Source organism: Elgaria multicarinata, chromosome 10 (genome assembly GCF_023053635.1).
Source record: "Elgaria multicarinata webbii isolate HBS135686 ecotype San Diego chromosome 10, rElgMul1.1.pri, whole genome shotgun sequence".
Taxonomy (NCBI): Eukaryota; Metazoa; Chordata; class Lepidosauria; order Squamata; family Anguidae; genus Elgaria; species Elgaria multicarinata.
The window spans coordinates 80803173-80830339 of record NC_086180.1 but is presented as its reverse complement, the minus strand read 5'-3'; positions in this window follow the sequence as shown (position 1 = coordinate 80830339).

The following is a 27167-nucleotide window of genomic DNA, read 5'->3' as shown; positions in this document are numbered from 1 at the left end:
ACTATATCCTGCTTGGTGTGGCTCCTGCCTTTTTATACCACTTTCATAGTGAAATATCCTGCTTGGTGTAGATTAGACAACAGTTGATACAGCTGGTATTGAAGCACATCATTGCTGAACCAGCATAAAAGCCTCAGGTAAGTCCCATCGGTTGGCAGGTGAGCAGAGGGGGGGGATGGCTTGGAGGTAGCAGGGGGAGTGGCTGGGATGGAGCAGAAGGGAGTGATAGAGGAGGGAGGGGCTAAGAGGGGAGCACAGAGAGGAGGCTGGGCGGCTTGCTGGCATGCACAGAGGACTCAGGTAAGATCCACAGGTTGACGGCTAAGTGAACGGGGAGGAGCAGCTGGGAGGGAGCAGAGCGAGGCCTTGGAGGGGGCAGTCCAATGGACTCCCAGTTGGCCTCACACCTGGCTTTTCTGGGCACCCACAGAAAGGCAGGAAAAGCATGATAATGTACTAACGTGCAGATACTCTGGGTGAGTCAAATTAATATTATTATAAATCTTTCCGTGTGAATCCAAGTCCACTGTAAATAGCTGTCTAATAAATAAAACCCTAATTTGAGATAATAATACCCTTATTATATTGCAGGCAGACATGAATGAAGAATGTTAAAAAAAACAAACCCAAAAAACCCCAACAATCCACCAACCATATATACAACTGATAAAAATATACCCTAATAATTATTTTCACAAATTGTTATCTCTCAAATATATATATATATATATATATATGCTATTTTGAGTGGTGGTGATCATAGCTCATTAGTAACTTCGTTACCCTGGTGAATGATTTCCAATGGGAGAAATTTATCCTACAGTTCTTTAACGACATTTGCAACATGTTTAGGTTAGAAACATTTTACCATCTTCAAGTGAACAGCTGTCTTTAATCTGACTGACCTATACCCAATTCCACAAAGGTCAAAGGCTTCATGGATGAATCTTTCCACTGAGTGGAGTCATTTTTCAAAAGAAAAATCCAGGAATATAGATTCTTCTCTTACAAAGATATAATTCAAGGAATTGGATATTTTCAACTAGGTTTGGGTATTTTTTTCCATTTCTGACTCAATTATAATGAGGCATAAAGAGACAGTTTGCCATAGTTTACAGAGATGTTTTCCCTGGATATGAAATGGTTTCTAATGTGGAAGTATATAGGATCCAGATGGTATGGTTGTTCAGTCATCTGTGTATGAAGTACCATGGAATCTCTTTTCAATGGACTAGGGATGGGGAACTTCCAGCCCATGGGTGAAATTTGGCCTGCCAGGCTAGTCCGTTTGGCCCAAGGGGCCTCAGGTAAGGCCTTTCACCCTCCCTGAATCCCAATCTCCACAGAAGAGTGGGGTGGATTAGAGAGTGACAGGGAAGGCAATGGAAGAATGATCTTGGCTGGATCTGCTTCACTCTTCCTCCATGTTCCCCATGCAAAATACAAAGCAGGCACAAAGCCAGCATTCCTCCAGCCAGCAGTTTGGTCAAGGAACCACCTTTGCTCCACCTGTTTTTGGAAAAACAACATTATGCAGAGTGAAGCAGGCTCTCCAATGTCACCAGGGGGCAGGACCCCACAAACATCATGGACAGGCCCTGCCCCCTTATGTAATCTGACATGCAGAGGGTTCCCTACCTGTGAAATAAGCCTGCATTGAGAGCCACTGTGGTATAGTGATTAGAGTGTTGGACTGGGACTTGGTAGATTTGGGATCTAGTCCCCACTCAGCCGTGAAGCTCGCCAGGTGATGTTGGCCCATCACTGACCCTCAGACAAACCTATCTCACAAAGTTGTTGATAGGGGTGAATGAACTCATCCTTGCCCACCTTGGCAGACACCCGCTGCCACCATCCACACCTGCTCACTGGGCAGTGCGAGCCTCTTCTGATGTTTAGCTAGGCCCAGTGAGTGCTTGGTAGCCGCCCTCCCTGGCTGTCAAAATCGTGCACTTCCCCCCTGCATTAATGGTAGCTGCCATTAAGGCAATGGGAGGAGGGGACAATTACTGGAGGCTCCAGAAATTGCACACTTCCTGCCTGCTGTGTTAGTGGCAGTCACCATTAATGCAGGAGGGAAGTGTGCAATTTCAACACCTGTGGCAGGGCCTCACGAGTGCTTGAGCGAGCGTCCATGTCGTGTTGTGTTTGCCTGACTGAGTCCAGGGGCTTGGATGCATTCGGGAAGGGTGTGTGTCTGTTGAACTCCCGGATCCAGTTGGGTACTTGGGACATCCCTATGAGGATAAAGTAGAAAGGAGGAAGACCAGGTAAGCTGCCTTGGGTTCCTTGGCGTATAAAACCCATCATCCATCAGCATTGGCCCTGTTGTCTGGGACAGATGGGAGTTACCACTCCCGGATACATTGGACAATTATTAAACCATTTTCTTAATACATTTTTTATAACCTGTAAAGCTGTCATTTCCTTTTTAAATTCCCTAATTGTATTTTTAAGACAATAAGCAGACGTGAGGTAACTGACATTTAATATTTTGATTTATTGTGTTTTGTTTTGCTTTTATTTACTGTTACTGCCACGAGCTCTGGGAGAGTGTGGGATACAAATTGATTGAAGTGAAACCAAGGGACCTATGATGTCTTTTCTGCCTCGTGGTTTCAGGCTCTTTATTAAATACCACATTTAAAACACACCCCACAATCTTGAATCCCAAGTCTTGAGGGGTAGAAACTCTGTACTGAGGATAAAAGTAGGATTGCTTCAGAGTAAGCGGTTTGACTACCACGTTCTTCATGTCATTTCATTAACATATTTCAATTACTTGTCTAGCATTTTAAATAATGGTTACCTTTCATGGCTTAAGAAGGAAAACTGTTTCTTGTTCTGTGAGAGTTTGACAACCTTTTCTCTGCTTTTCTCTATGTACCCCCTTGCAGGCAGAAGGGTTTCTTTTCCTTCTGATGTCCTTTAACCCCACTGTTTAAGAAGGACAAAGACAACTTTTTAAAATTCTGCCACTGTTCTTAGGCGATGTCATTTTTTTGGCAGGGCTTCCAAAGTGTTGCACAGCTTGATCTCCCTGAACATCCCTGCACACACAGCTCACCCTGACATCCGGGAGCTCTTTCCATGACAGGCATAAATTAAGCTGAAACTCAGTTGTAGACTTACGGATTATGCTTAAAAATTTATAGCCAGAAAGGGGGGATCCTAGCAAGTCAGCGCTTCTTCTCTAAAAACTTCTTTCCTTATGGGAAAGATAAGGTCAAGAAGAAGTTTTCAGTACACAGAAACTCAGAAACATCTTTTTCTCAGAAAAAGAAAAGAAAAAAGGTTCAAGAATATTTGGCCTTGCCATTGCTGTGTGCTTAGGGTTTTAGGTTTTTTTTATTATTATTGTTTTCTGTGTTTTCCAAAAAAATTGAATGCAAAAGCAGTGGGGAATACAGTAAAGCAAAATTACAGTAAGGACTGGGAATAGAATACCCATCTGTTTCAATACAAATGAAGAGGAATCCAGCAGAAAGCTGACCTCTTGTTCCCCTGCTTGCTGCCAACCAGCTTGTTAATTGACCCAGTTTAATTAGAAAATTGCCTGAGCCAAAAAAGTAGTATTTAGAAGGGTTTAAAATAATCAAATATTGGTCAGTTGATACCACAGGGGTCAGTTCCAGATGGTGGTTGTTTAGGGGTATGCAAAGCTAAGCGTGTACACACACACAAACACACACACACACACACACACAGCAACAGGCCAAAGCAGAAAATCATGGAAACACATGGGTAATGAGCAGTGGAATAACCCAAAAAGATTCTTTGACAGGCTGAAGCGATTGATTAGGGAACCTGCTTCTCTTAGGGAAATCGTTTTTCTACAGCAGATCCATGAGTCTGACCAGCACACACATTTGGAATGTTTGCAATCTTGAGAAAAAAGCAGGTCGTTTCATTAGATTTGGTAGCACTATATAGTAGTTGTTAATAAGGATGAATGCTTATGGAGCTACAGAAGTATCTTTTGCCAAATCTGTCGATCTATCCACAGTCTCAATGCCAGTTTTCAATATACTGTCACACTGCAGCGTGACCAAGGAAATGAACAGTAATGAAGATGAACAAATGAGACTTTTCCAGTGGAAGCAGGCTTGATCTTAAATGACTGGGTGCATAAGGAGCAAAGTATGTTTTTTATATATATATATATATATATATATATATATATATAATTTTTTATTTTTCTACAATACTTAAACATACACATTTACATTCTCACACAAAAAACAACAACATACTACATAATGTTGAAATGTTGAATACATAATATCTTATCTAAATAACATAATCAAAATGAACATACAAGTGCACCCCCCACCTCGGGATCTCATTCCTGATTCCAAAATCTCATATTTTCTTCTGCTGGTGGTTTCCCACTTCCTTTAGAAAACACAAGTATTAGGAACTGTTTCCAAATTCCTTCAAAATCATTTGATTTGGCTATACCTCTTTTCCATTTAATATTACTTGTCAATTTATCATTAATAGCTATATCCCATACTTCTTTATACCATTCTTCAATAGAGTATTCCCCTTGAATCTTCCAGTTCCTAGCTACAATCAATCTTGCTGCAGTCAGCAAATTCGTTATCAATTCCTTGATTTCCTTTTTACATTTTAAATCTTCAAATAGTGACAGTAATGCAACTTTTGGTGTTCGTTCTATCTTCATTTCCACAATTTCTTCAATCTCCAAAAACACCATCTTCCAAAAATTTTGTACGTAGTTGCATTCCCACCACATATGTAAATACGTTCCTTTACCCCCACATCCTCTCCAACAGTTTGCTGATTGCTGATTATTTATCTTGTTCAATCTAACCGGAGTTAGGTACCACCTCCATATAATTTTAAAATAATTCTCTTTTATTCTTACTGACATATTTCTCAATGCCCTTTGTTTCCATAGTCCCTCCCAGCCCTATTTGTACATTCAAATCTGTCTCCCAAACCATTTTACCTGAATTATCCATCAACCCTTTCTCCACCAGTATTCTATATATTTCACTCATCAACCCTTTTAACACTGTTCTTTTCTCCCTATCATTTTCTTTCTTAACTATTAATTCCTCAAACTTCGTCAATTCTCTACAATCTCCGTTATCTCTTACCCACTTTTTAGTCCACTGTTCTAATTGCCAATAATTTAACCAAGTTAATTTTTTATCTTTAAGGACCTCTTCCATATCCTCTCTTGTATTCATTCCTCTTAACCATTCCCTTAATTTCATTTTATTTTTTTCTATTAAAACTTTACTTAATCTACTCTTTAATTCCTCTGGGAAATTCTTTAACATTATTACCGGTGACAAAGGGGAGCTGCTCGGAAGCAGCTCCCCTTTATATTTACTCCAAATTTCCCAGTGAGACCTCAAAAACGGGTTATCTATACTTTCTACCCATTTTTTTTCCCTTCCCTAAAAAATACATTTTCCAAATTAATCTCTATATTACTTGTAGTTTTATCCTCCATCCAATCTAATTCTCCTATTCCTATAATTGCCTCCACAATATGTCTTAATCTGTTAGCTACATAATATAGTTTAATATTTGGGAGACCCAATCCTCCCTTTTTTTGACTTAAATACCATTTACTTTTATTTACCCTCGCTTTTTTTATCACCATTACAATAATTATTTATGATACTTTGCCAACTTTTTATCTCTAATTCTGAAATTTTGATTGGTAGCATCCTAAACATAAAATTAATCTTTGCTAAAATCTTCATTTTTATTAATGCTATTCTTCCAAACCAGGATAAATTTAATCTTTTATATTTCTCCAATTTTGCTAAAATCTCTTTTTTAACACATTTAAATTCTCTTTCTCTAAACTCTCTAACTTCTGCGTAATTTTTATTCCCAAATATTTAATCTGATTCTTAACTCTCATTTCTCTTCCCTTTTCTTCCCAATCCTTCTCTTCCTTTTTAGTATAATTAAACAACATCATTTCTGATTTGGACCAATTTATTCTTAACCCAGTAATATCCTCAAATTCTCTCAATTGCTGTTTAATTCTCCCCATCTTTTCTATTGGATTTTTAATTGTCAGCAACGTGTCATCTGCAAACATATTCAATTTAATTTTTTTCATACTACCTATTCAATCTCCTCATCTTCTTGTATTGCATTTGCCAATAATTCCATTACCATTACAAATAGGACCCGCGAGAGTGGACATCCTTGCCTTGTCCCTCTGGCTAGTCGTATCTTATCCATCACACCATCATTCACTACCACTACAGCTGTATTTTGAGAGTACAACTGTTCTATTATAGCTTTAAATTTATTTCCGAATCCCATTTTATTTAAAACCATCTTTAAAGCTTGCCAGCTCAAACAGTCAAAAGCCTTGAAAATATCCAATGCCAGAATTCCTGCTTTAACCTTAGACTTATTTATCACCTGTATTACATTTAAAACTCTTCCCACTAAATTATGCATCTGTCTACCTGCTACAAATCCACATTGATCCTCCCCTATGTATTCATCTATAAATTTGTTCAACCGCCTTGCTAAAATAGTTGAAATTTTTTTAGCATCTTGGTTTATTAATGAAATAGGTCTATATGAATCAGGGACAGTCAAATCTTTATCTGGTTTTGGTATTAAAATTATTAATGAATCTTCCCATGATTCTGGTGTTCTTTCTCCTTCCAATATGGAGTTGTACAGCTTCAATAATTTCGGAACTAAAAAAGTTTTAAGAACCTTATAATATTCTGAGCCTAGACCATCTACCCCCGGTGATTTACCCACTTTCAAATTCTCAATTACTTCTTCTACTTCCCTTTGAGTTATTACCTTTTCCATTAACTCTTTATGTTCTATTTTTATTCCCTTCTTTATAAACTTTTCTATATAAGCTTCCAACTTCTGTTTTTGAGTATCCTTTCCCTTATACAATTCTTGATAAAATTCTTGAATTTTTTTTATTTTACCCTTCATTATATGACAATAATTCCCTTGTTTATCCTTCAATATTCCTATCCCATTCCTGGCTTTTTCCTTTTGTGTGAGTCTGGCAAGCAATCTAGAATTTCTATCGCTGTTTTCAATAGGCATGTGCTCTGCTCTGATTAGAAGCGCAGAAGCAGAAGCGAATTGGCCTGCTCCGCCTTGCCCAGAGGCGGAGTAGAAGCAGACCGTGGACCCCTAGAAGCAAGGTGAAGAGAAGCGCCCATTTTCGGAGCGCTCCAGTTTCCGCGTTCCGCTTCTATCGCCATCTTGAAACATTTCGCCCATAGGATTGCATTGCGGAAAAGAAAGGGGGATAACTGTGTTGTTTTTGAAACTATCTTTCTAAAAATTCTTGTGCTTGGAGAGTCATGGATGGGGGTCATTTTGAGACTACTCTCAGCTCTCTGCGTGGTGTGGGTCATGCGCTAGAATTTTTTAAAAAACTGGCAGGAAAAATACCTTTTCCGAAGGGCTATGGGGCAGAGTCAACTCCCGGTCATGATCACATGATCCCAAAGTTGGAGGAGGGGATAGGCAAAATGGGTAACTTGGGATTCTGGGAACTTCTCTTTCTTAGTCTGAACGGACTTTTCCCAGTGTTTTTTAAAACAGTAGCCCCACCAAATGCACAAACACAACCTGAAATCATATACTAAGCCAATAATAAGAGATAGAAACACAGCACTGCAACCCACCCTAACTTTGGGGAACAACTGAAAAGATGTGGTGCAAGGGGATGAGCTCCCCTAGGGCATCCCATGTGGACGTGTCCCCACTCTCTCCTGTACTTGGAGGGCCATTAGAGCCTTCCAAAGAGAGTAACCCGGTGGAGCAATGCCTATCATGAGTTGAAGTGACAGTTCCACTTTTCAGAGCTCTCGTGGTGGAGCAATGGCTTTCATGAGTTGAACTGACAGCCTTGCTTCTTAAAAGACTGGTTGACTAGTCAAATTGGCAGCTGCTGCTTCCCCCTCCCCTGGGCACGTCCCCCTATTGCTGGTAAAAGATAGATATAGCCTTTTTAAAAAAGTTCTTCTTGTTGTTTATTCAGCAACACTGCTGCTTTTAATTCCACCCCTCCTTTGTTTATTTATTTATTTATTCCATTTTATATGCATTACTGGCTTATCCTTGGCTCACTTCCTTATGCCCCCAGAAATGTCTGCTGCCTGCCTGCCTGCATTCCCTCTCTCCTCCCCTGCCCGCCTCGCAGGGATGTTGTGTGTGTCTGGCTTTGACTCAGGGGAGAAGTCCTTCCTGCGCTCACTTGGAGTTTTGGAAGTTCCAAATCCATTTTTCAAGTGTGGAAGAAGATTCATACTCCCCAATTCATGGCATGTTGGGATTTCCTTTGAAATGGCCCCATTGAGATGTCTGCAGGTTTAAGCCCCGCCAAAAAACAGGGGATGATGGGACTGCCTTGAGTCTGGGTGTGCATCTGTATCCCTGGATAAGCTATCATGGTGGTGAGTTTTAGATTTCTAACGTGCAAATTAACGGAGCTATCGAAAGGGGTGTGAATGAGGTGTTGGATTTTCATAAATTCCCCAAAAATCAGGGGATGATGGGACTGCCTTGAGTCTTGGCGTGCATGTGTATCCCTGGATAAGCTGTCAAGGTGGTGAGTTTGAGGTTTCTAACGTGCAAATTGATGGAGCTATGGAAAGGGGTGTGAATGTAGTGCCCGATATTCATAAATTCCCCAAAAATCAGGGGATGATGGGACTGCCTTGAGTCTTGGCGTGCTTGTGTATCCCTGGATAAGCTGTCATGGTGGCACGTTTGAGGATAAGCTGTCATGGTGGCACGTTTGAGGTTTCTAACGTGCAAATTGACGGAGCTATGGAAAGGGGTGTGAATGGGGTGCCCGATTTTCATAAATTCCCCAAAAATCAGGGGATGATAGGATTGCCTTGATTCTTGGCGTGCCTGTGTATACCTCCATGAGGTGTCATGGTGCCAAACTTGAGGTTTCTAACTTTCACAGAAAAAAAGTTGTATATTTTTTTAGCTTAATGCAAGCCTATGGGGGGGGAAATGGAGCTCCGATCCGGATCCAGAGTTCCGAGCGGAGCGAAGCGGACATGGGCGGAGCGGGGGCGGAGTGAAGCGGGCCGATCCACAAATCGCGGATCTGGAAGTGAAGCGGAGCGGGGGGTCCGTGCACACCCCTAGTTTTCAAAATACTCCCTTTTCATATATATTAAATTTTTCTGAACTTCCTCTAAATTTAAATTTTCTAATTGTTTTTTCTTTGCTTGTATTTCTATTAATTTATGTTTATTTTTAAATTGCCAATAATCTTTCTCCAATTTCTTAATCTCTTCCTCTTATTTTTCCTGTTCTGCTATTTGTTGCCTCCTTCAATTGCACAATCCTCTAATACATATCCTTCTTGTTACTGCCTTCATGGTATCCCAAACTACTGCCCTTGTCGTTCCTCCCTTCTCATTAATTTCCCAAGTCTCTGACAGTTCTCTTTGCATTTTTTCTACCACTTTATTATACTTCAAAAGTTTTGTGTTTAATTTCCACCTAAACGCTTCTTTATAATTCTTTCTAACTGTGAACTCTAAATTTAGCAATGCATGGTCCGTTACATTTATTACCCCCGTTTCCATTTTGCATACCTTACTTGCAAACTCTTTTGAAACAAATATATAATCTATTCTAGAGTATGTATGATGAACTGAAGAGTAGTAAGAGAAGCCAGGGTTCGCCCCATTCGGCAAATGCCAGCAATCTACATAATCTTTTTCTTTTACTAATTTATTTAATATAGTAATATTATTTCTCTTTTCCACCTTAGTGGGGTTTGACCTATCCACTCAGCTAAAATAAGATGCCCCTCCCTAAACTCCTCTATTTCTTTAAATAATTCCATATAAAACTCTCTGTGTCTCTCATTGGGGGCGTAAACATTAACTAATGTATATTGTTCACTTTCAATTTGTCCCTTTATCATAAGATATCTACCATTATCATTCTTTTTTATAGTTTTTAATAAAAATCCACTTTCTTTTTGAAATCAAAATTGCCACTCCATTTTTTTTGATGTCCCCAATGACTTTTCATAATAGACTGACCACTTTGTCCGTATTTCATTTACGCCGTCAAATTTTTGGTGTGTTTCTTGCATCATAATAATATCAGATCTTTCTTTATTTAACATTTGTTCTATTCTCCTCCTTTTCACGACTGCCCCCAGACCTTTAACATTGATCGTTGATACTTTAATTTTTTTATCCATATTTACTCTTTTGATTCTTCTTCTGATCCCATGTGCTCTGCAACTCATAAACATAAACAACAAAAAACACAAACCCTAAACCCCCTTCAACTCCCTCCCTCCCACCCTTTTGAAACCCCCCAATCTCCCATCCCACCCCCCACTTCCTTCCCCCCCATATCCCCGTAAGTCTACTACTCCGGCCATTAACTACCTTAAGGGAGGGGGGAGGCGGAGCTCCGCCTGAGCGGCAAGATCTCTATACTTAACAACTTTTATGTATTATTATCTCATAAACCATTCAACATTTTACCCCATCCCAGACGCCCCCGCTTCAGCTCCGTTTCCAGCTTCAGCTCCAAGACTTGCTTCCTTAAATAAACCCAGACTCTTCAGCAACTCCTTGCCTTGATCCAAAGAGGTTACTCTGTATTGACTCCCACCATGTGAAAACTTTAAGAAAACAGGGTAGCCCCAAGCATATTTTATTGCGCTTCTTGTTAACGTTTCAGTTATTTGCTTGACGCTGCGTCTCCAGTGGAGTGTTTGCTGACAGAGATCGTTGAATACTTGCACTGCTTTGCCTTTATATTTTATCATGGCCATGGACCTCAATTTCTTCATCACTTGCTCCTTTTTATAATAACTGCCAAATTTTATTTATTTATTTATTTATTACATTTTTATACCGCCCAATAGCCGAAGCTCTCTGGGCGGTTCACAAAAATTAAAACCATCATAAAACAACCAACAAGTTAAAAATACAAATACAAAATACAATATAAAAAGCACAACCAGGATAAAACCATGCAGCAAAATTGATATAAGGTTAAAATACAGAGTTAAAACAGTATAATTTAAATTTAAGTTAAAATTAAGTGTTAAAATACTGAGTGAATAGAAAGGTCTTCAGCTGGCGACGAAAGGAGTACAGTGTAGGCGCCAGGCGGACCTCTCTGGGGAGCTCATTCCACAACCGGGGTGCCACAGCGGAGAAAGCCCTCCTCCTAGTAGCCACCTGCCTCACTTCCTTTGTCACAATTTCACAAGAATGTCTCTAATTGCTCCTCTGTAATTTGCTCCTCCCACTCTATGGATCCTTTCCAGGTCACAGTCTTTATATCCAGATCAGGCATCATATCATTGAACCTTTTCAAAATTATTTTTCTCAACTCCTCTGCTGGTTCTTCACCAAAGTGTTTAATTCGTACGTTGGAACGTCGATCCTGATCTTGCAACTGGATCAGCTTTAATTCTTGATCTTGGAACTTCACCTCAGAACTTTTTTCAAAGGCATCCTGCCTTTTCTCCAGTGATTTTACTTCAACATCTAGCATCTTTATAGCTCTGTCATTCTGAGCAATCTTGTCTGCGAGCATCCCCATCCTCTTATCTGCTTTCTTTGCATTTTCATCCATCTTTTTACTCAGTGTTGCTGTACTATCCAAAATCAGCCTCTTCAGATCTTCCATTGTAGTTGAAGTTGCCACCATGCCAAATTTCTCCGCCATCTTGACAGACCCGTCGCTCTCACTCCCACTACTTTGTGTAACTTCTTCTGTAGACACTTTCTCAAGATGGGCCAAATTATGATTAGAGGGGCGTATTCACTGCCAGGTAGCCTTCCCAGGGTTTTTTATTATTATTATTTTCTAACGTTCGGCATGGATCTATTTTAAACTCTCACTTAATGTCCCGTATACAATCCGCATCATCTCCTTTTCTACGCAGATAAACACTTCCTCCTTCGATGCTTTTTAAACAGTGAATTTACTGCCAATTAGGCATTCTTCTCAGATAAGGAGTGTAAATCACCGTGCTTTATCAGACTGGGAGACGGGAGAGCTCTGACATTCACAAAGCCAGTTTCATTTTCATCGCTCCCCCCTCCGTTCCGTCTGACTAATTTACAGCCTAAAAAACCGGGCTGCTTTTCTCTCTCCTTATACTGATTCTGCTTCCAAAAACAAGATTTTCACCCTCACTTAAAAATCATAGTCATTTCCCTTCATTTTCATTAATGACCCATGCCTTTTTGAATGAGATAATTAAGTTCTCAGATCCCCCCGTACGGGAGTCTCTCAAGGAGAAATCTTACCCATCATGGCGTCCAGCTCCGCCCCCCCCCCCAAAGTATGGGTTTAAGCCCTGCCTAAGTAGTGTACATCCCTTTATTTTCTCCAGTAGATGTGAATGGTTGCCATTCCTGCATCTGGAAAGAAAGAAAAAAGCATGGTACATTGGTAAGAGCAAATTTGCTTCCCATTCCTGATGCTGGGTGGCCTCACTAACAGCAGAATCCTACACCTGTCTAGTCAGAAGTAAGCCCATTGGCCTGGTTCAGAAGACACCTTAAACCACATCTTAAACCACAGTAGAAAAGGCTATTTTTATGCTGATGAAATCCAACTCTACTACTCCTTTCCACCCAATTCCAAGGAAGCTGTTTCAGTGCTAAACCAGTGTCTGTCGGCAGTAATGGACTGGACGAGGGCAAAAAAAATGAAGCTTAATCCAGACAAGACAGAGGTGCTCTTGGTCAGCCGAAAGGCAGATCAGGGAATAGGGGTTACATTCCCCCTGAAGACACAGGTTCGCAGCTTGAGTGTACTCCTGGATTCAGCCCTGAGCCTGGATGCCCAGGCTTCAGCAGCGGTCAGGAGTGCCTTTGCACAATTAAAGCTTGTGCGCCCATTCCTAGAGATGTCTGACCTGGCCACAGTGAGGCATGTCTTAGTTATATCCCCTTTGGATTGTTGTAATGCTCTCTATGTGGGGCTACCTTTGAAGAGTGTTTGGAAACTTCAGCTGGTTCAAAGAGCTGCAGCCAGATGGTTGACTGGGACTGGCTACAGGGAGCATACAAATCCCCTGATATAACAGCTCCACTGGCTTCTGGTCTGTTTCCGGGCACAACTCAAAGTGCTGGTTATGACCTATAAAGCCCTGAATGGCTCAGCTTTAGGTTATCTGAAAGACCATATTCTCCCTTATGAGCCTGCCTGAGCTTTGAGATCTTCAGTGGAAGCCCTTCTCTCGGTCCCACTACCATCACAGGCATGCCTGGTAGGAACATGGAAGAGGGCCTTCTCAGTGGCTGCTCTAGGGCTCTGGAACTCCCTTCTCAGGGAAGCTAGACTGGCTCCCTCCTTGGTGTGCTTTCAGAGGCAGGCAAAATTAATGGTTTTAAATATTTTAATATTGTACTATGTTTAATTATATTTTTAATTTTTGGATATCTCTGTTCTTAACTGTACATTTTTAAATTTGTAAAGCCGCCTTGAGTCCCAGTATTGGGGGAAAAGGTGGAATAATAATAATAATAATAATAATAATAATAATAATAATAATAATAATAATAATAATACCGTGGCTTAAGGTGTCTTCTGAACAGGGCCATTGAGTTCAATGGGACTTATTCTCAGAAAGGTATGTATAGGATTTTAACCTAAGCAGGATGTTGCTGGTAGTTGCAATGTGCCTTTCCCCTGAGAATGCTCAAACATGCACTACATCTCGAGGGATCCTTGCAAGCTCTCCTACCGACACAAACACCTACCCTGATGACTATTTTGCAGCTCTGACCTATAACTCTGACGAGGAAATACCTTCCTGCTTTGTCTTGAAAATGGACAGGAGTATCAATATTGCTATGGAATTGGAACAGCATTCAGAACACTGAATTAAAATGAAGTGGTTATTAAAACCGTGCAGCAGATTTCAACCACAGGCTGATCACTTGCGAAATTCATTTTTGAAATTGAAGACGGTTTCACTACTTGGTGCTCTATTTCCATTCCACTGGAAAATGAGGGGAAATGTGCAATTCCTTTGTAATGTAAGTGTCTTTCTACTGATCTGTATAAGTTGTCCAAAAAGCAAGACAGATATTCTCCAAATTCTTTCCCCCTTCCCCAAATCCTTTGCTTAGTTTGAACTATTATATATCTTCCCAGTGGAAGGGTACACAACAGGGGTGGGTACTCCACCCCAGAATTGTCTGGTAACTGCAAACATCCGCAGAGCATTACATTTTCCAAAGCAGAGATTGGCTGCTTCCAAACCCATCAATTAATATCAGAGCGGAAACGTGCCCAATTGGAGCTTCTAAAGTCTGCGAAATTATCTCTCTCTCTCTCTCTCTCTCTCTCTCTCTCTCTCTCTCTGTGTGTGTGTGTGTGTGTGTGTGTGTGTGTGCGCGCGTATAAATTGAATATCTCCATATCTGGAAGACGCTGAGAGGGGTGAGGGGTAGTTTTGATATTGACTTCTGTGGCTAACCAATTAGGAATAGCCACAGTGATCTCCCTGACCAAGTTATCCCCCAATTGCAGTGTTTGGGGGAGTGGGAAACACTAACTGACTTTTGATTCTGACTGTGGGGTGGGGGGAGGGAGAGAGGGAGTGCATTTCTGCTTGAACTCATAGAAGTCAATCATCCACATTTCCACAGTGTTAAAGTGCTGCTGGGTTGGTTGGCTGGGATGGAGATTGAGAAAGCTTCTACAACTGAGTCAGACACAGGCAGGCCCTTTATTTCAGTGGCTGGGTGCAGGGGGGTCCATCCAATAGATCTGGAGGGCACCAGGTTAGAGAAGCCTGGAGTGGGGATTTTTTTAAAAAAATCCTAAAATATCAAGGCATTAATGGATCTGATTCTAACTTGGCATTGTTAAAGACCAGCGAAAGAGCTATCAAGTTTCCATGTTTCATCTCTTTATCTGTAATAATTATGCAGATGTAAGCATTTTTATTAATTTCCATTTAAAAAATCCTAAAAAAATCAAAGCATGAATTGATCTGATTCAAACTTGATGCAGCTAAAGCCCTCCTTAAGCCCTATCATTATTCCAAGTGTTGTCTCTTTACCTTTAAAAATCATGGAGCTGTAAGCATTTCTGTTAATACCAGTTACCTGAATACTGAACGGTTCTTTGATGGGTAATTTGATGAGGCAGAGCGAAGGGGAGAAGGGGGGGGGAGTCTGAAATCAAGGCAAAGAATCACCTCTATGGAGCTCCAGATTGAATTTTGAGGCAGAGAAGATCCACTTTGCACATCCCTATTAGTCAATACTGGCTGTCTCACTAGTCAGAGTCAATGTGGTGGACAGAGCACTGAAGTTGGATTTGCCACAGCATGTTCCTGGTCTGTGTCTTTCCCATTTTGAATATGCAACCTCTAATTGACCCAATCATAGGCTGCATATTTAATGAGACAGTGGGTTAATTAACATGAGAACTGGGTCACAGTGAGTTCCTGCATTGAGCAGGGGGTTGGACTTGATGGCCTTGTAGGCCCCTTCCAACTCTGCTATTCTATGATTCTATGAGGTAGAAAGGGGCTCATCTAATTAGACTTGAAATTTCCATAGCAGAATATTGTTGGAAATAGACCTGTAAAGCTGAAGAGAGAAAGACGGAAGAACAAACAACCCCTTCTCACAAGAATCCCATCCAATGACTATGGATGTCACAGGTGCCTGATGGGGTCTGAGAGTCCAATGGATCCCCCCCAAGTCTGCCCCCTTGGATGCAATTGTGCACCCATGATACATTCCTGAGCCTGTGGATCAAGTGCCTGTGTGGACCAACAAACATCTGGCAGTTGTCCACCCTCACCCGGAATCTCTGTTGTGTGCAACGATGGAGGCTCCCAAAATAACGTAATTTCCTCCGCTGCATAAATAGCAACTATAAAGGCCCCATTTACAAAATGGGGGGAAAGCACAATTTTTGGAGCCTTCCTTGCGTACAACAAGGGAGGCTCCGGATGAGGGTGGATGGGCCCACAGTAGTGGTAGACGCTCGCAGAGCCAGAACTGAAGCTCATCTGGTGGTGTGAGCAGAGGTGAATACTTGCAGCAGTGAGGCAAGTGCCCGACAAATTGGGCGTGGGTGAATTTGTGCATCCCAGCTTGGATAAAGGAGACACACAACAAATGCGTAAAGGAATTTATCAAACAGCAGCATATAAATACACTTCAGCATACTGTGGATCATCGGAAAGGAGAAGTAGCAATATCTTGAGACAAAGGAATCACTCACTATAAAAATTTCAAAACCAAGCAATCCCAAGAAACTGGAGTAACTAATGCCAGTAATTAGATCATTTGCTGCTTTGCTGAGTTAACATACCTAATGTATGCTGCTCTCCTGGCTTTGATATGAATTTAGATTTCTTACAAGTTACACTTTAAACTCTCATAAGTTAATTTAACTAGGGAATTGAAATATTACTTTTAATGTTTGGAGATAAATAAGTGGCATTACAGCAGCTAATTGGGTATTTCTCTGTTTTAGGAAGGAAGGAAGGAAGAACAAACTTCAATCCCACAGAAAAGTAACTCACAAAACTGTAAGGTCAGGCTGCTTCAAAATATCCTTAGCTCAGCCATACGTTGAAATCTCACATACTGACCTGGCTATTTACAATGGGTATTTTTAAGCAGGGATGGGCAACTTTGATGTTTTGTCCTACAATTTCCATGATCCCTCACCATAGGCTACGTTGGCTGTGCCTGCTGAGAGTTGAAAAAAATGTGCATTTTGGGGAAATGTGCACAAGCATATTTTAATCAATGGGAGAAAAATACTTCCTTTAAAAAAAAAAAAAGAAAAAAAAAAGAGTGCTTCCCAACCAGCTGGAACAGTTTATGGGCCTCGCTAGACCTACCTGATAATCCGGTGGGGAGTCGGGGCGAGGCCATGCTGCAGCTAGCACGGGCCGTCACCACTAGCTAGGCGTAACACGCGATGGGGTAAGGGAAAGCCCTGTTGTGTTGGACATTTTTTTTTATCTTAAAGGGGCAGGAGCGCACCAAAGGAAAGGTAAGGCTTTTATTTTTTTAAAAAAATGTAAAGGGTTCCCTGCTCCCCCTGCCCCCGATTTCCCCCAATGTCTGATGCCCCCCTGCCCGCTCACTCGCCCATCCTTCCCCCGCTTGCCACGTCTGCCCCCGCTCGCTCACCCATCCCCGATCTCCTTGCCTTGGCCCCGTTCTTCTCCCCCCTCCGTCCACCATGTCTGATGCCCCCCCTGCCTGCTCGCCAGCCCGCTTGCCATGCCCACCCGATCACCCACCCACCATGTCTGATGCCCCCTCCGCATCCCCCCTCCATGCTCTCCCCACCCTGGCTCCGCTCTTCCCCCCCATCTCTCCTGCCAGGTCCACTCTTCCCCCCCGGCCCCCATCTCCCCCCATGATTTCCCCCCCTGCCCGATGGGCACAGCACTCCTATGGAGTGCTGTGCCCAGTGCGTGGCTTCTCCCGGCTACTCGCGAGTAAGCGAGCAGCTGGGAAAAGCCACGGAAGTAGCTAGACCTTCCACAGCCCTGGGCTCAGCCTGGGGCTGCGGAAAAACCGGGCTACAAGTGGATCTGGTTATCCCGGGTCAAGGGAGGATTTAGCCTGGCCTGACCCTGGGATCCCCTGTGCGTCGTCTGCAAACACAGCAGGGAGCCCGGTCCTAGCACCAGGCTAAGTCCTTGTCTAGCAATGGCCTATGTGTGTTTGTGTGTGTGTGGGGGGGGTGGCTTTTGCAGGTGGGAAGTAGGGGAAGGCACATGCTGTACATGCAAGGCACATGTGGGGAGCATGAGGCATGGGGCATTGCCAATACAGGCCTGCCCTATCAAAGCTCAGACTCTTTTGCTTTCTGGCTCCCACCCTCCCTCCCTTTAACTAGTATGGGATTAGCCAGTAGCTCCTTTTGGAAGGGAGCTGAGTAGGAATTTTACCTGTCATGGAATCACAGTTGTGTACAGGGGTTTTGCCTATTCCATACTGGAATTTCGATTAGTGCAGGGTGAGTAAATAGGTGGATTATATTTGATGGATAAGGGTGTGTGGGAAGTTGCATGATATTACAATAGGGATAGTGAGCACTCTGGCACCTTTTGGTGATTGGCATAGCTGGAGGACCTGCATGAAAATAGACATGGATTTTCACATGAAAAGAAAAAACAAAGCTCGCAATCTGATAAAGACATGAATTGGAATGAGTTTCAAGGTGGAATATGGAGAAGTTTGATGAGCTCGAGTTTTGCTGATTCTCACATCCCTATAAATGTGATAAATTCTGGCCCTTCTTATATGTCACTTTGATTATCACAGCATGATAACATAACTTATTAGTAGTAGCATTAGTTATTTTTTGAGTTTGCTGCATTCAACAGCAGCTTTGCCAAGCCTGCTCTGATCCAGGGCATGTCAAGCATGGTGTAGATGATTCATGTCATCAGAAGAAATGGTATATTATTAATCCCTTGCTCTTTATGTATATTACATGATGATGATTCACTACTTTGATATTGAATGCAAGTGCACTTTAAGTTAAACAAAAATGTTTCTCAAGTTCCCGGTAAATAATTGCCTGTTTCATAGAACCCTTCTCCTTCCCACCATCTCTAGGGAGTTCAAAATAGGGTGAATAAAAGGGGGTGGGGGCAGTCAAGTTGGATGAGATTGAAACAAATGCAGTGGCCTTTTTTCTAATAAAAAGAAGATAGCTTTGGAATGGGTCTGTGTTTGTGTGCTGTGAATATCCTTTTGTGGAACAGAGGTAGATAAATAATGAGATGAGACACAGAACATTGGATTTGTAAACCGCCCAGAGAGCTTCGGCTATGGGGCAATATATAAATGTAATAAATAAATAGGGCCACATTTATTAAAGATCTGCAAAGGGGAAATCCTATAGGGCATCCAGCCTGGCCTGTTAACAGGCCTTTCTGAGTCGGGTGAGCCATTCATGCCCCGTGTGTTGGCGCAGGGCAATTCGCCCTCCCACGGGCCTGCCCCTTTCGGGATAGGGAGACCTTCCAGTGTCACACCCAACATGGTCCGCAGGGCTCTGGGTGGGTGAGAAGGGTTGGCCTCAAAGGTAACACTTATCTTGCCAGCCAGGCCATGGGGCCTCAGGTATTACCAGTCACCTCAACAGTGCCTATGAATGCTCACCATTCCAAAATCCCTCTCTGGATGCTCGGTCTTACCTGCCTAGCAGCAAATGTGACCAAACTGTAGAACCATAGTCAAATCAACCTATTTATACTCCCAGGCTGTCTTGCAGTGTGGAGTAGGTGAAAAAACTCATGAACAATTTAGAACATGAGCAAAAGAAAAATCCTACTTGGCCCTGAATGGTGACCAGCAAGCTCACACTGCCTTCAGGGAGAGAGGGACGGAGGGAGGGAACCATGCCAAGAAAGAGGAGTCTGGGAAGGGTAAGTGCCCATTTATATGCCAGTAATTACCCACCCAGTCCAGTGGTACCATGCAGACCCAACCAACGGTGGGAGGGCGCGTCTCGTTCCTCCCCACACCAAGGCCAGGCATGGCAGAATGGCCTATTTTTCTGCCACCTCTCTGAAACTACATTCTTGCTGTTGTACATAAATGCCCTAAATAAGTGGTTGATATCTGGATATAATTACATTTGGGAGGGACAAATCTGCTAATTTCAGTTTCTGTCAGTCTCTCATTTTTTTCCAAGTCTTGCTGTGTTCTGCCCCATTTCATGTGTGTTCATGATTATTATTATTTTTAAAAAAAATCAGCATAAATATTAATATGTATTTTGTACACACTTCTCCTCATATACATTCTCTGGGGCCTCTATTTTATTTTATTTTATTTTATTTTATTTTATTTTATTTATTACATTTTTATACCGCCCAATAGCCAAAGCTCTCTGGGCGGTTCACAAAAATTAAAACCACAGTAAAACACCCAACAGGTTAAAACACAATTACGAGATACAGTATAAAAAGCGCAACCAGGATAAAACCACACAGCAAAGTTGATATAAGATTAAGATACAGAGATAAAACAGTAAAATTTAAATTTAAGTTAAAATTAAGTGTTAAAATACTGAGTGAATAAAAAGGTCTTCAGCTGGCGACGAAAGCAGTACAGTGTAGGCACCAGGCGGACCTCTCTGGGGAGCTCGTTCCACAACCGGGGTGCCACAGCGGAGAAAGCTAATGGCATGCAGGGGTAGTTGCATACTTTCTGGAGGCCCCGGAAAGTGCACTTTGCCAAGGGCTGGAAGCTTGTGCAGTCTCCCGAATGCTCAGCAAGCTCAGCTACCCAGAACAGATGCCAGCCGCATCTTTCACTCCCCTCTCATGCCAGTCTATTAATTTCAATCATGTATCCTATTTTTGTCTTGTTTTTGTGTAGCTCCCCATGAGAGTTGATTTTCACAGTTGCAATATCGTGCTGTTGTTATTTTTATGGATGAATTATCATAGACTTTGATATTATTTTGGTATTACTCCCCACTGTAAAAACAAAAGGAGAATTTATACTTGGACAGGAGTCCATTTACTTTGCAGCTGGAGAAAGAGGCAGACACAGATCTTTGGATGTGTGTGTGCGTGCGTGCATGTGTGTTTAACACAAAAGCCAGGATCTGCGAGATGAAAATGCAGAAAATTGACCCTAAAGCTCCTGCTGGCAGCTTGGCTGCATTATTTGGGCAAGCAATACCCTGGCCAGGGTCATATCTACACCAAGCAGGATATAACACTTTGAAAAGAGTTTATAAACCATTATAAAGCATTATAAAGTCATGGGTTAGATCCTGACCAGGTTAAGACGTGGGTGGCAAACCCTACCTATTACCTCAAGCCACACCTAGGTGTGTAACAGGGGACCCTGAGTCATCCTCTCCTTGTGCTCCATCTCTCTGGGCAGATGAGCCAAGTTATCCCATAAAGCCATCCTTACTCTGACCATGGGTCCCACAGCCCTGAGCAGCAGGCCTCAGGCATAACCAATTGCCATAAAGGTATCTCAGGTTGGTTTTCCCTATGAACTTCCCGTTCACCCCTACCCAAAGTGACCAAAGCAATCAATATAATTCTGTCAGATGTACTAATTCCAAAGCCTGAACTATGGATGTATGAGAAATTTGTTTCATTATATTTATGGTCAGAATTTGCCCTGTTCATACAATGACAGCAGAACCTGGAGAAAAAAATTGTACATTCCTGAACTTGTGGTGCTATTCTCAAATGTGTTCAAAAAGTGGCTACATTAGAAAAAAAGATTCAGGAAAAAATGTGTTATACTTGTGAAAAAATATGCCCTTTTTTAAAAAAAAAAGTTTGCACAAACACTTTTCAAAGAGAGAAGAAACATACTTCTGAAAAGTATACCTAAGTATGTAGTCAGTTACACACCCAAATATGTCATGATTTTCATGTGACAAAAAATGTGGTGGCCAAGAATCTGACCTGCCCATCAAGCCCATTTTCATGCAGGTGTAAAATGCCTTCCAGTGGAGGCTGGTGGCTCCAATTTTGAAGGGTGTGTGAATCCATTCTGGGTTTTAGTCAAAACCAGCCAGAATTCTAAAGGAGCTATCCAGGGTGCTGATTCCTATTCAGCCTGAGGGATGAAAAACTAGCCAGTCTTGCACTGCATTTCAGGAGGGCAGGCATTGGAAATCAGAAGAGGACAAGTAGAAGGCAGAGGAGACTTATACAGCCCCTGGCTCCTTCTTCTATGCCAGCACAGCATGCAGATGCAAACACACTAGTATGTCTCCACATCTACATTTATTTGAGGATTAGTTTGCTTTCTGATTTAGAACGAGTTATTGAGGTAGAGGATAATATTAAAAATGTTAAATAAAACTCCAAACATTTAAACATCCAAGAAAAATAGAATGTAAATCAACATTGAGCAGGGAATTAGACTCGATGGCCTTATAGGCCCCTTTCCAACTCTACTATTCTACGATTCTGTGAACAGCAGGGGACCTATTCAGGCATTTAGGAAAATATATGAGGGCTTAAAGTCTGTACTGGAATGGGGTTATGGATACTGGATACTGGATACTGGTGCTGTCCCCTACATATCCAGGTGCACATTCCCCTGCCCAGTTCAAACCTTCCTGTGATGATCTGGCAAAGTATGAACAGGAATTCTATTAATTTTCACATTGGCTTGAACGTAGTGGAGGTTGGTGGTTCCAATGTCAGTGGAGCTGTGAATCTGCTCTGGGTTTCAGTCAGAACTAATGAGAACTCTAAAGGATCTATCCAAGGTGCTGAACATATTTTTGGGGGAGATTGGGCTCAGAACCTTGGATAGCTCCTTTAGAGGACTGACTGGTTCTAAACTCCGAATGGATACACAGCTGCACTTACATTGGAGTCACCAGCCTCCACTGCTAGAATGTTAGTAGAATTCTCTGCGCAATTGGGAATTCTGATAAGGCAAGAGAGCTTTGGCTATGGGGCGGTATATAAATGTAATAAATAAAAGATAGATTTGTTCTCAAGCTAAATTTACAATTTCTACCACTGCTGTGTCTAAAATTTCATCCCATATTTTCCCAACCATTCTCATTCAATTTGATTGAAAATAAACTGCTTCCAAAAAGAAATTCAAAGGAGAACATAATTTGAAAGAAACTCTCACAGGTGGGGTTTATATGTCAGTGTCCTATCCTTCCTTATACTGTTGTCTCTTGAGCAGCCTGAAACTTCCTGGGCTTCCCATACTTCAGTTAAAGCCCAGGGGAAGACATCGTGAGGTAATTTGTCCCATAGAGCTTTTTCAGATCAGGAAGTGCAGGCAGCCTAGGAGGATGAAGAGCAATGGAGAGAAAGCAAGCAAAGGGCTCAGAGTGGAGGATAGAAAATGGGGAGCAAAGCTGCCAGCAGAGTTAATGCTGTTGTCACTTGCAGTGGCAGGACAAAACACATACACAGAAACCCTTTGGAAAAAAGTGGGGAAGTATACTTTAACTCCTGACATTGGTGAGTGTCACCTATGAAAAACTGTGGGTGAATTTCTTCTCCCTCTTGAGAAATTTGGTGAAAGTGTCCCCCCCCCCAATACACACACACACACCAGTTTCTCTGCCCACAAATAGGGTGGAAAATTTCAGGAGGCCTTTTGTGCTCAGCTCTACTTTTTACTGCTCCATAAAGCTTGCTGGTGACATGTGTGGGAGGGGAGGGGGTGGCAGGTGGCATGAGGCACATCATGGGCACTGGGATCTGCACAGAGCCCACAGATGTTATGTTTGACACCTTTGCCTCTCTCTCTATAAAATGAAGAGCACAAAAAGTATTATACATATCTCCAGTGTGTACCAGACTTTTCGTGTAATCAGCTAATCAAAAGGGTGTGTGTGTGTGTGTGTGTGTGTGTGTGTGTGTGTGTGTGTATATATATATATATATATATATATATATTCTTGTACTTGTGTACAAAGCCCTAAACAACTTGGGACCAGGATACCTGAGAGAGAGAATGCCTTCTCCCCTAACAACCTGCCCAGTCACTGAGGTCATCCGAGGGCCTGCTCCTGGTGGTTCCACATAGATCCATCCTCCGACTGGAATCCACCAGGGGAAGAGCCTTCAGCGTGGTGGCGCCCCTCCTGTGGAATTCCCTGCCTCTGGAGGTCAGGCAGGCGCCAACCTTGTACTCCTTTCGGCGCCTCCTGAAAACATCTTTATTCCAAGAAGCCGCTCTTTAACATGCAGCCTTGGATTACTGTTATTGCTTCTTTTAAATTTTGTTTTAACTGTTTTTATTCTGTTTTTATTTTCATTTTACCTTGTACACAGCTCTGAAATTTTTCAATGGGGAGCGGTATATAAATATTCCAAATAAATTATATATATAATCTCTTGCTAAAGAAAAGGAGGTTGAATTATCATAAAAACTTGGCCCATGCATGACCATGTGCAAATCACAATTCAAACTCAAGTCCAGTGGTGCTTCTCCACTATGCTATTTCAGTAGCATTATGGCTGAATGTATGAACTGAAGTTGCATAGTATGAATCGGTATCTGGGTGAGAGTTGTAGGTGAAAAAATGTCTATACATAGTGGCCCTGTTCAGACAATACACTAAACTATGCTGCTTAACCATACAATGGTTAACGGAATGCATGCATTTCGTTAACCATTTTGGGGTTAAGCAGCATGGTTTAGCATGTTGTCTGAATGGGGCCACTGTGAAAAGGTAGATGTGCATGACAGGAAGTAGTACATGGATGAAGCATATGACAGTGAATATGTTTATGCGTGTGTAAGCGTAAAGCAAGATATAGCGGCAGAGAAGGTATTGCAGTTTTTTTTTAAAAAAAACTTTTTCACACGTCTCTACTTATATAACATTATTAGCAACTCTCAAGAACATAAAATGATTAATGTCAGGTGCTTTCATGGTATCAGTAACTCAAAGCATCTATTCAAAGAATAAAATGTTATCATTATCTGTAACCCTCTATTTTTTCGGCCGTCAGAACAAAAAATGAAGCTCATTTGTTGTAAACACAAAGAATTTGAATCATAAACCCAGGCAAGATAACACCTTTTTAAAAACTGCAAATTGAAGTTAACAGATCAAAATGAATTAGACGTGCTAATCTGTTCACAAAGGTGTAAGTTCTTAATCAGGCTCCATTAACAAGTTGACAATATCATTTAATAGCATTACTTAAATTTTGAGCATGCCATCTTATAATTAAACGTAACCCTGGTCTTCATACATTTTGTTAATGTTGCTAAATTATCGTGAAATATATATATATATATATATATATATATATATATATATATATTTGTGGTAATCTGAGCATAAAGCTCAGTCAATTGGCAAATGGTTATCTTATTGCCCTGTACTGTTAGGAAAAAAGGTGTCTAGTATTATTAGATTCTTCACAAAGGCCAAGCACACCTGAATAAATGAATGCATGTTTCCTAAGAATTTTGCCAATTTAATGTTCAGGACAAACTTTTATTCATTTTACTTTTTGGATAGTACAAACTTTTATTTACTTGTCATTTATAAGCAGTGGATTATGGGGAATATGTTTCCCTCCTGCCGAAACTGTAACTAATTTGGGACACAATTTAGTCAAACATAAGCATATTCAAGTTTTTTTTTAATGTGTTTAATGTTTCTATCCTGCCTTTTGAGTCACAACAGGCTTTTAATAATTATTTTAAAATACCATAAAATGCATACATTGAAGCTATCCGAAACCAAAGTGAACATCTGTTCTCAAAAGCTGGTAACATTATTAACCGCCCTATTTCAAGAAACAGTAGTAACTCTTTGTTATCTGACTCAACCTGTCCCCAATACCTGGAAAAAAAGACTGTTAGGAAAGTTCAAGTGTTGTGCTTGAACAGACTAGGCCTGTCAGGCCACATTTTAAAGGAGATTACATCCTGTTTAGGCATGGTGGAGGAAATTGCTCAGGTTGCATTTTAATGCAAACATCAGATTCCACACTTTTGAAACGCACACTTGTCCAAATTTTGCAATGGAGTTCTAATAATAATAATAATAATAATAATACAAAATGTATAAATATGGGGAAACTGCAAAAAAAATATGCATTGTATTATGAAAACTGCTTGAAAAAAATGTGTATATTAGATAGGATGACCATGTGTAAAGGAAGATCATAGAATCATAGAATCATAGAATAGTAGAGTTGGAAGGGGCCTACAAGGCCAACGAGTCCAACCCCCTGCTCAATGCAGGAATCCACCCTAAAGCATCCCTGACAGATGGTTGCCCAGCTGCCTCTTGAATGCATCTAGTGTGGGAGAGCCCACAACCTCCCTGGTAACTGATTCCATTGTCGTACTGCTCTAACAGTCAGGAAGTTTTTCCTGATGTCCAGCTGGAATCTGGCTTCCTTTAACTTGAGCCTATTATTCTGTGTCCTGCACTCTGGGAGGATCGAGAAGAGATCCTGGCCCTCCTCTGTGTGACAACCTTTTAAGTATTTGAAGAGTACTATCATGTCTCCCCTCAATCTTCTCTTCTCCCGGCTAAACATGCCCAGTTCTTTCAGTCTCTCTTCATAGGGCTTTGTTTCCAGACCCCTGATCATCCTGGTGTGTAGCTGAATAGGATGTATTTATTTATTTATTTATTTAAGCATTTTTATGCTGCCATTCAGCCAAAAAAGGCTCTCACAGCAGCTTACAAAAGTATTTCTTGACAGTCCCTGCCCACAGGCTTACAATCTAAAAGACATGACACAAAAGGAAAGAGGATTGGGAGGGAGGAGGAGGGAATGTAGGCCCCCTCAGGAGTGGCCAGTGAAGGCCATCCTCCTCCACCTCCTCCAGTTTCCAGATTCTGAGTCAGAAGCAAGACATCTATCCAGCCCTCGGGTAAGATGGCCTGTGCAGAAATGTCCTCGGCTGCAGGCCAGAAACTCAGCTCTGTGAATGCTGCCCTTATACAGCTGGCTTAGATGGAAGGTTCATTAATGAGCCACAGCTGGAGAAAGGTGGGTCCAGGCTAAGGTTTTGAATAAAAATAGGGTGACCATATGAAAAAGAGGACAGGTCTACTGTATCTTTAACACTTGCATAGAAAAGGGAATCTCCATCTCAACAATTAAAGCTTCAGGAACTATACTACAGTGACCAGAAACAGAAGAGGGTAGGACTCCTGCATATTTAACTGTTGTGATGAAGAGGGAATTTCACCAGGTTCTCCATATATACAAATGACACCTGCTGAAATTCCCTTTTCTATGCAACTGTTAAAGATACAGGAGCCCTGTCCTCCTTTTCATATGGTCACCCTAATTAAGGCCCAGGGTTTTAATTCCTCCCACATGGCTTTTTCAGATCAGAACACAGACAGCCTGGGAGGCTTCACAGCAATGGACAGATGTACAATGGATAGAAAAGCACACACCACACTATTAGCCCCCTCACAAAGATTAGTTAATCTCAAGAATTAACTAATTTAAATAAATTAAAAATAAATTATAAGACATCCTGAAAATGAGGCAGACAAATGGAAACTTCTTCCATCAGCAAAGAAAATGTTCAGGAAATTGGAGGGTAAATTTTGCACAGCACTAGCTCCACTTCTTACTGGGAGCTGAACACAACATGGCACCCACTCCATTCCACATGTGAACCTACCAGAGGATTTTCAGGGAAGTA